Consider the following 10,915-nt stretch of genomic DNA (forward strand, 5'->3'; position numbering starts at 1 on the left):
TTGTCGTGTGGTACACGGAACAGTTCTCAAAGAGAAACTGGACCGAGACAAATTATTGGGTATGAGTTAAAGCTATTTATAACAAACTATGGGCTCCCAATGGCTTCAGAATTTTACTCTATCACGTGACCTTATTAGGGGCCGTGATTGGTCAGTTTGCGTTCTGGCGGGAAAGGTTCGAAGAAGTTGCCGATTCGAATAATAATCAGTCACGTGATGATAAGGAATGGGTTCTCTACTACGCTCGCATTTATTTATATTTAAATGAGAAGATTGTATGTAATGGCGATAGTAGTTTTGTATCTAGTGACGATAGGTAGTTTCACTACATATCCACCTCGGCTCTGTAAATTTTCCCTCCTTAGCCTACTATAGGGTTCAAATGCTCTCTCTCTAAAAATCTCTTTTAGTTTGCTTCTGTATTGAGCTGGGCTTCTCCATTGATCTCTAGATATAGAGCCAACACTGACCCCTCTTGATACAACAGCATAAAGCTTGCTACATCACAAATCCCCTGCAACTTCACAACCAGCCTCATCTTCTTCACTCATACAATCACATTTGCCTTGCCACTAAACTACCTTTTTACTTAACCATTTATTTTTACCTTATTTGACATAATTTTTCCAGTTATGAGCTGAAAAAGGTTGCAAGCGAACAATAGAAAATGCTTGCATGCTTTCCTAAGCCACAAACCTTCTACACCAATTCTCCAGGGTGCTCATACAGAAGAAAGAAGGTTCTGGGTCTCACTGTGAAGATGCAGAATGTGCATCAACAAATGGCTGCAGAGGAATCAAGCTTTACTCCTTTCTTGTGGGTTCCCACATGCAAAGTGACACCTTCTAGTGAAAAAGGCACATACCACTAATTACCTCTCAATACACCATCCCAACTTACTGCCACCACCAGCTAGCCCAGTTCACAACATCACAATAAGAAACCTTTAAAGACTGAAATGTTTAGAAATTTTAGTCAATCAGATCCATTGTTTTTTGTTCATGTGTTTTGCTTTCATTTTTGAAAGACAACTATGACAATCATTACAAATTACAATTTTTGAGAAATTAACAGAACAATGAAAATATTTAATGAAAGAGAACAACAAATTAATGTTTGCAATGGAATTTTGTGATGCAATATAAACCTTAACCTTAACCTAAACTCTAACACTAAAACCTAATCCTAAACTTTGATCCCTAATTCCAAGATGGTTTCAATCATTTGCTAAGGAGACATACAAATAACATCAACTGATGGATGAGATGTTGAGAATGGATAAATCTTATTGGTTAAAGTTACAAAAATTTTTAGTTTTTAAACGTTATTTATAAAAATGTCTATAGAGGTGACAAGTTGGTAGAATTGTTAGTGAGTTGGACAAAATGCTTAGCAGCATTAGATCTTTTGTTTGGCTGCACCTGTGGAAATTTTAAAGTTTAGTGAAAATTTTAAGATTTGGTGTATTAATGTAAATTTTCACACTGAATCTCAGGGGCTAATTCACTTTTTCCAGAAATTTTTTTAAAAAAGGTTATAGAGGTTTTATGTTTGATAATTTTTACCCAGCCAGAAAACAGGATTTGGAAGCTATCATTTTGTGCATGACAGCCCGTGTTGTTAACTGTAAACAAATGAAATATTGGTGGAATTCTGCTTTACACATGCCGTAACTTTTTTTTATCTTTTGGAATTTTCTCATGACCACCATTTAATAAGTGAAAAATGACTATGTGAGGAAGCAATTTTTTAACTGCTTGGCTTGTTACTATGGAAACAGGCATCTATATGTCTAGCTTGCAAACTTTAAAAGCTATTAACTTGCTATTTATTGATTTATGGCAAAAATGAACTTCATGTCAATGATTACTTTTCAAAACTACACCAATATGCCAAATATGAAATCGATTAGAACAAAAATTGAAGAAATTGAAGAAAAGATCTGTGGCATTTCTTCCGGCTCTCCGGGGTTGATAAAATAAATACCAGCTGAACACTTGAGGCGATGTAATTGACTTACCCTTCTCCACAAAACTTTAGGCTTTGGCCTATAGAAGAACGAATTATTAATTTCTTCAAAAAATGGTTCAGCTTTTTGTAATTGACATCTGTTTAGAAAGTTTTAAGAAGAGTGACAAATCAAAAAGAACCAAAACAGATTATGGTACAAAGTGCTGTTGTATCTAGAGGAGTCGAATTTTGGCACAAGGTCAGCAATTTCTGGAGAGAGGGTGAGTCAATTACATCGATTCCATTTGCTCCCTGAAAGGATGAAAGACAAAGTTGATCTCGGCAGAATTTGAACTCAAAACGTAAAGACAGTCGAAATGCCTCTCAGCATTTTGTCCAGCATGCTAACGATTCTGTCAGCTTGCCGTCTTAAGGGACTTTTCATATATTGAGTCTTTTCTTAAGTCAATGTTCGTTGTTTTATGTATATAAAAAAAAAGACTTTCACCTTTTAGCCATATATACATAAGTGAAGTTAAAATTTAGCGAAAAACAATAGTTTACAAGAGTAAACAGTAAGAAAAAGGCAAAATAAATGGGGAAATTAGTTATTAGATAATCAAAGTATAGACACGCACACTTCCTCAATTATAATATTGTATCAGGGGAAACAGATGTTTCCCTCTAAAAAAAAAGTTTTGAGACTCCTGAAAACAGTCATGTCATTACAGCAGTTGTGAAGGTGAGAACAATGGATTAGCCGGCACCTTTCATACATCAACGAATTAGGACTTCAAAGGTGTCAAAAATCTGACACTCCAACCGCTCAATATTCGATTATCGAAAGGTTAGATCTAAATGTGACATGAACACAACTTGGTAGAATACATAGGATTTAAGAGCCCTATATAATCCCTCATAACTTTTTTATCTTTTAGAATTTTCAGAAAACGGGAATTTATACGATTATGAAAAAGAAATTCTTTTCTTTCTTTTGTATGTGATTTAAGGGCGATTTAGCTGTTGTTTTTTGCATATCATACGACCATCTGATTCTCCCCACAAAGGCGGTGACCTGCAGAAACGTTAGCACGCCGGGCGAAATGCTTAGCAATATTTCGTCTGTCTTTATGTTCTGAGTACAAATTCCGTCGAGGTCGACTTTGCCTTTCATCCTTTCGGGGTTGATAAATTAAGTACCAGTTGCGTACTGAGCCGATCTAATCGACAGGCACCCTCCCCCAAAATTTCGAGGCTTGTGCCTGGAGTAGGAAAGAATGTTTTTCTCCCCATAAATACATTTAATGCAACGATGATGCACCCGAGGGTGGTCCGTTGGTTGGATATAAGTAAAAAAAATTTCCGTATTTTAAACTGATTTAGAAAAAAATTCGGAAAAGAGTGGAAGTTTTAGAATTTATGGGTGGTGGGAGGATTTAAAAAAAAAATTTTTTTCCCCGTTATATAATCGTATAAATTCCAGTGTATATAGTACACAAATTTGCAAACATTTTCTTAAAATTTCAAAAGATGAAAAAAGTTGTAATATTCAGAAATAATGGAAGAATATAAAAATAATTTAGGGGATTTCATTGTGCAAATAAGTTTGTGGTAGATTGTTGCTGATAGCATTCTACATTATAACAACAAATTATTGAGAAAAAAAAAAAAAATCTCATAGAACAAGTTTTACTTCAAGTATCAGTGTCAAAAGTTGGGTCACTCGTCATATACTGCTAAGATCAAGTTTTAAATTATTTTACCTATTAGTGCTTTATATTCAAAGTAAACATACTGGGCAAATATTCAAGTAACATTTGATATAAATTTCCCCCTCATTATATCCTGAAAGGACACTTAATATTCCAGTTCAAATAATATCACATCATTTTGTTATTCTTTCTTCGCGCTTGGATTACAAGTGAATATTTACAACCCACTTATTTAAAACTCGCTTATTCCTTGAGGTAAGGCCAATAATTTTCATATTGTTTTATGTTCCCTGCCTTCAACTTTCTCTAAACATTCTATTTGTGCCAAGAGTTCAAGTGACTGTTAGAAACTTAACTCATTATAGACATTCTGGTAACACTAGTCTCTTCACTTATTATTAAGTGCATATTGTTTTTGTTTCTATTTATTTATGTTTCTGCTCATATCGATTCTTTGATAGCTGGAGAGCGAGAGCCTGAAAGTAAACTTAATTTCATCATGGAATTTTTCTTTTACATGTTAATATTTTTCTTTTGAAAACTAATGTTTTTTTTTCTCTCTTTGAATCAAAATCGGATGAAATGTTAGTGTTGTTATTTATTTCTGATGTTTTATGAATTAAATACAAAAATAATTATGTTAATGGAAAGTGGAATTTTGCCGACGAAATTAATCAATTTGCTATTGCGGCAAATCTAATCTCATTAAAAAAATACACTGCAGTGTTGGAGAGTAATTGTTGCAGTTAGTAGAGGTCAGGTCTGTTTATATGCATATATGTGCTTAGAAAAGAGTCCCCATATATAAATCGGTTGGAAATTTAATTTGATAACTAAAAATCAGATTCCTCAAAACAGGCCCGAAGTTTTTGCTAAACAATTAGAAGCATTCGATTTAACCCACTTGTACACAGGTTCAGATGTAAAAATATTCTTTAAACAACCGACCACAAACAATTTTAAGGGCCACCAACAATATGTGTATAAATCCTAGATGCATACCTTCAAAAACAACGATCATAGATTCTATAAACCCAGCTAGAAATAGCTCTGAAATTCAAACTATAAACAAACATTTTAAGTGCTAAACCAACATAAGAGATATGAGTAGTATCTGATCGATAACAATAGTATGTTGCATTGAGAAGTGGATGTCTTCGAAAGTGGTTGATATCTGATGCAAAGCAAATACACTAGAAGATCAGAAGAAACATTTACACCATATAACGTGCATATTTTAATTGGAAAGTTGTTCACGACGTGCAGTCTTATTTATCACCAGTAAAAATGAATTCCAAGACAACTAGCGGTGCTTTATGTGGACAGAATAACAATCCTGCTCCCGAACAATCTAACAAAAACAGTTTAAATAAAAATCGGAAAATTTAGAAGAGATGAGTTCATTGAAGAAATGAATGATAAATCATGCAAGAAATTACGTTCTGGATGCAGACATACACTCCAAGTCCAACCAATTAGACCTGTTATTCCGACTTTCTTCATGGCACCTGTCATGAGAATAGTTTATATAAAAAAATCACTTTCTTTAATACATATGACTCATCTCTTTTCAGTTATTTTTACCTTGTCGCACCTTGCCACAGATAGATTATTTATATTAGTAATCCCTCACTAACCGAATTTCAGGCCTAGCAAAGTTGTTTCCCTTGATACCAATATCCTTTTCTCACCTTCAGTTGTATTTAGTTTGGGAACATTTTGGTTAATTCCACACTTCCGTCTATCTCATAGATTATAAATTTTGTTAGGTCATTCTGTTAATTAGTGTTATGGTCATCCCTACAGATATCCCATACAAATTATAGCCAGCACTGATTTTTGTTACGACTTTACGTATTCGAGACATCAGATGTAAAGAAACAAAGAGATCGAAGATGAAAAGAGGGTAACAGGCGTATATGCCATATTTCAGGAGTATTTGCTCCTTCTTCAGCATCCATCTAACCCCTTAATCATCCACAAACACATTGCTTTATGTTAAAATATCTATAGAAATAACCTTAGTGTGGTGGTTGGCACTCCATCTGTTACGACGATGAGGGTTCCAGTTGATCCGATCAACGGAACAGCCTGCTCGTGAAATTAACGTGCAAGTGGTTGAGCAGTCCACAGACACGTGTACCCGTAACGTAGTTCTCAGAGAAATTCAGCGTGACACAGAGTGTGACAAGGCTGGCCCTTTGAAATACAGGCACAACAGAAACAGGAAGAAAGAGTGAGAGAAAGTTGTGGTGAAAGAGTACAGCAGGGTTCGCCACCATCCCCTCCTGGAGCCTTATGGAACTCAATAAACACTCACAACGCCCGGTCTGGGAATCAAAACCGCGATCCTACAACCGCGAGTCCGCTGCTCTAACCACTGGGCCATTGCTCCTCCACTAGAGATAACCTTGAGAAGTGATATAAAGCGCACTACTAACACAGTAGAACACGGTATTGACTTATAAAAAAACGTTTAATATGCTTTATAATATATGATGGTTGCATAACGAAATACCGCGCCCCTACAAGTCATTAATATCTGTTAATTCTGGTGTATTTTAAAGTATGGTGAGTCATTCACATTATCATCATTTTACGTCCCCATTTCTATGTTGGCATGATTTGAACAAGTTTTCTGAGAGAGAGTTTTACAGCTGGATGTCCTTCCTGTCAATAATCCTTTTAGTCATATGTTATGGCATACAACATTGCAGTGTACCTTTTCACAAACGAATAAGCAGATTTTCAAAGCCACCCTTTAAAAATCCTACAGAGAATACAAGAATATGTAGTGCGTGTCACCAATGTAGTGATTTGTCTGGAGTGTTCTGTTGTGAGTTTTGCTTAGAATGTCGAAGGAAAGTCAGAGGGCGAATATATGAACGAACTCAACAAACTTTATTTCAGGTGAGGTAATCCTCTCGTACAAGCAGTAGTAAGTGATATTACAATTTTTAAGTAAATGTTGAATAAAATGTGTGGGAACAGAATGTACAATTTTGATGACAAAAAGAGTTTCAACAAGTTTACTAAAGGATGGCCCTTCGTGGCTTAAATGATTCCAGGAGTTGCATAGCACAGTTGATTTTAGAGTCATGCTTGTGTTACGCTAGCTGAGCTGCAGCTGACTAGCTCTTCCAAAAAGCACACGATACTCAGGGTGGAAACCGCTACATCTATTCTTCCACAGCCAGCTTTAATGGTTCAAAGTGGACGTAGCATGGTGTGTTACTTTGCCATGACAAAATAAATCCCTCCTGGGAGTCTACAGTACCTCTCCGCACACTGAAAGTTGATACAAACAAGTGAAAATTCATGCAAATAAAATTCCTGGACAAGCAAAAATGATGTAACAGCATTCAGGTTTATGTACAGTATCTGTGATACAAGACTAAGGCAGTGTGCAGGATGTGCCAGTCGGTGCAAAACTGAGGCAGTGTGCAGAAGGGCAGAATCTGCCAGAGGGTTTGACAACACAAAACATACATGAAAAGGTAAAAAGAAAGCAACGTGAAAGCAAGAAGCAAAGAGGCATGCAAACAACAATTTAAGTCAAGCAAAAATGTCAGAATGTGTCCTGAAAAGCGAAAGAATAAAGATGTTAGACAGTAAAAAGGCAGTAAGGGATCAGTTCATATAAAGATAGTTTGAAGGATGCAAGATGCCTGAAAGTGTTAAAACGGCAGCTGAGTAAGAGTAGAAATTACAGCAGTACTTGCTGTATCTGATGCAATTCTACAAGCCGAAGCTTTTACATCAGAGACACAGGGAGCAAAGAGAGATGCTGTAACATGAGTGTAGTTCAGTGCTGTAAAATGAAGCAGAGTCGAGCTGGTGTAAATGAGCTGGCATCATGAGGCTAAAAAAATTCAGTAAGTCGAACCAATTGATGAAATCCAAAAGATGGGGTGGGTGTTGAAATGAAAAGGTGGAGAAAAAAGAGGTCCTCAACAGTTGCATCATTGATAAAAATCAGAGGCCATCTTTGATGTGGTGTTTAAATGGTAGTGAGTGGGAAAATTAAGCCTGAGTGAGGCCAGGTCAGTGTGATTTGGTGAGCATAATTTGCATGTGTTCCTTTTTTAGCTCACTTAATTGTTCTTTCTTTTGGGGAATATTTCTGTGTGGATGAATAGAGAATTGCAATTGCTACCAACCAATGTTACACTTGTATTGTTATGAGTGAGAAAACTGTGGAAGTAATAGTAGTAGTTCATTATCGTAGATATGTATGATACTGTAACCACTGCAATGATGATAAACCACTCCTGAGATCTATGTAGCAAGAGAGGATGTTTGTACTATGAAAATTTATAGAAATATTGGGGTTACACATTTCCCAATATCTCTATCTTTACTGTGAAGGAGATAAATCTATCCAAGCTACTGGAAATTTAGTTTTTTGGAAACTACCTGAAACCCATTTAATGTGGAAATCAGATACATCCACTCAAAATTTCATTACTCTTAACTGTAGTTTTATATACCAATCTCTCTTTTGTTGAAAAATGTCATCTTTGAAACTACTTTTTGTTGATATGTGAAGTTTATTGAGACAAGATGACCTGCAGAAAATAACTATTCTGTAGTTTGGTAGATATTTAACATAATCACTGAAATAATCATGAAATTTAATTTCACAGTCAAAGGGTTAAAGATAACTGCTAGTTTGTTTTTCTTTCAGAGTACACTCCCTAAACCTTATTCTCTCTGGGCTTACATGCAAAGCAGCTGGGCATATCAGACAGGACTCCAACACAACAGCTAAAGGGCCTTATACATTCCTCTCCCAGACAAATGTTCTGATAAGAACTAAGGTTACATCATTCCCAAAGTGGTTTTATAATTTGCTCCTTCACCATCTTGAATATATCTATGTTCCCTTGCACAATTGCTTAGGTTAATTTTAGCCCTATACTACATTTGTCCTATTGATAGGTCTTGTTTTTGTCCTGATGAGATTCTTACAACCCTCTTCACAAAGCTAACCTGGAGCAGATGCTGGTTTAGTCACCAATAACTCCTACCATGTAACAGATAGCACTAGATTACATATTTCCAGTAGCATTTGAAGTGAAATCACCGAAACTGTTCACAAGCCTAATACAAAAAATATATGACAATTTCAAAAAACACACATAGGTGCAGGCATAGCTGAGTGGTAAGAAGTTTGCTTTGCAACTATATGGTTCCAGATTCAGTATATTCTCCTATAGCCTTGGGCTGACCAAAGCTCTGTGAATGGATTTGAGGAATAGAGTCTTAATCTCTTGAGTCTTTCCCAATAGCTTATATGCTGCATAGAGGCTGTCTTCTTCGTGTAGTTTCGTTGGATTGCCTCAAGTTCTGAGATTAATTTGACACTCGTTGGTGACCATAGCTGAGAGCAATAGTCAAAGTGGCTAAGGACAAGTGTCCTCCAGAGGACCATCATGGTTTCCTGATCTCTTGTTCTAAAAGTCCTAAGAATCCATCCGGTCAGTCGCCTGCATTTCATTGACAATTTAGCAACATGAACATGAAAGGATGCATTATTACTCATGTAAATGTCCAGATCTTGCACTGACTGTGCCTCTGGGATTGCAGTCCCTCCAGGTCCAGTGTATTTAATGGGTACTGCATTTAGTTTTGCATGCTGATATCACAAGACTTGAAACTTTTCAGCATTAAACTGCATGTTATTCTTTTCACAACTTGACAACTTGTGTTGGTGTTTTTACATCCCTGTAACTTAGTGGTTTGGCAAAAGAGACCAATAGAATAAGTACCAGGCTTTACAAAAAATAATAAGTACTGGAGTTGATTCGTTTGACTAAAATTCTTCAAGGCAGTGCCCTAGCATAGCCACAATCTAGTGCCTGAAACAAAAGATAAAAGATAATAAAAGATACTCCCTACATGCACCATTCTAACACTAAGAAGCCACACGAAATGCTGACGTAATACATGTTAGTACCACTGACAACAAAACACAGTAAGACTATGAGCCTTTAAAATTCTAATCAAATATTCTGTCCATCAGCAACTTGGTGTGGTCAGCTACCAGCTCAGGCTCTGCTGCTTGACAGGCTGAGAAAAGCAAACTCTCAAGATATTAGTTGCTCTCCAACAGGTTTATGGTTGAGCCTGTGGCAGTGGAGACCACCACTGTTCTTGGCACTTGGGCCATGTCCCTGCTCACTACTATTGGGGTGGAGATGGCTGTCTGCAAGTGCGAGCCCTGGGAGTCAGAGTGGCTGTTCCAGTGCATTTCCCTTGCTATCCTCTGGTGCAATGCCTTTTCCATTTTGTGTGCTGGGAACATGAGAAATGTTTCTCAATAAAGATATATAAACAAGACAAAAAAAAAAATACAGGGTAAAAGGTAAAGACTCCCTTCAGTCACGAATTACCATGGGATTGCACCTTGAAGGTTCCTCTCCAAGGCACAAGTCCAGGCAAAATTGTTTATGGAAGACCAGCAGTCGGCCATGCATACCAGCCTCACCTCTCCACACCACTGATGTTATCCAAGGGAAAGGCAAAGGCTGATACAGCTTGGTACCAGTGATGTTGCAACTCATTGAACTGGGGCAAGGTGAAACAAAGTGTCTTGCTCAAGAACACAACACACAGCTTGGTCTGGGAATCGAAATCACTAACCCATGATTGTGAGTCCAATGCTCTAACCACTGAGTCATGTCCCTTCAACAAAAGATATATATTGAAGAAGTTTGTTTCAGAAGCATGTATCATGTTTGGCAAGAATTTTCTACTGTAGGCTTGAATTGCCAACTGCCTTATGGGTCTGTTAGATAAATACATTTTTTTGCGGAATTATTTTCAGCCTGATGCTCTTCCAGCGACTGACCCTGATTTGTTTTTTGAGTAAAAGCATTTTTATTCCCTTTGTGTGTGTGTGTCGGCCATGATGAATACCACAAGGTATTGAAAATACGTATTCGCCTTTATATGTTTAATCCTTTATATTGAACACTCAATATTTCATATATTCAATAAGACATATTCCATATATTCAATAAGACATTCAATACTTCATTTCATTGTACCATCCATTTTTATATTATATATTATATATTCCATATTCTATATCCCACATTAATTTTACAAGAATGTACATAAAACATAAAAAAACAGACAGAGTTGGAACTCTTAAATAAAATAATATATTCCTCTATACACGATCATACAAAACCCTTCTTTTGTATTTATTTTTACTCATATATATATATATATACACACACACACAC

General features: G+C 36.4%; 1 protein-coding gene across 1 annotated transcript in view; it reads left to right on the forward strand.

Moving 5' to 3' along the window:
- The first annotated feature begins 2,700 nt into the window (after positions 1 to 2,700).
- Positions 2,701 to 10,915, forward strand: part of LOC106873390 (prostaglandin reductase-3) — a 101,038-nt gene continuing 92,823 nt past the window's right edge. The window contains exon 1 of the mRNA XM_052968857.1: positions 2,701 to 3,917. The gene's annotated coding sequence lies outside the window, so the exon portion shown is untranslated. The remainder of the gene's footprint in view (positions 3,918 to 10,915) is intronic.

The sequence above is a fragment of the Octopus bimaculoides genome, chromosome 6 (assembly GCF_001194135.2).
Source record: "Octopus bimaculoides isolate UCB-OBI-ISO-001 chromosome 6, ASM119413v2, whole genome shotgun sequence".
Lineage (NCBI taxonomy): Eukaryota > Metazoa > Mollusca > Cephalopoda > Octopoda > Octopodidae > Octopus > Octopus bimaculoides.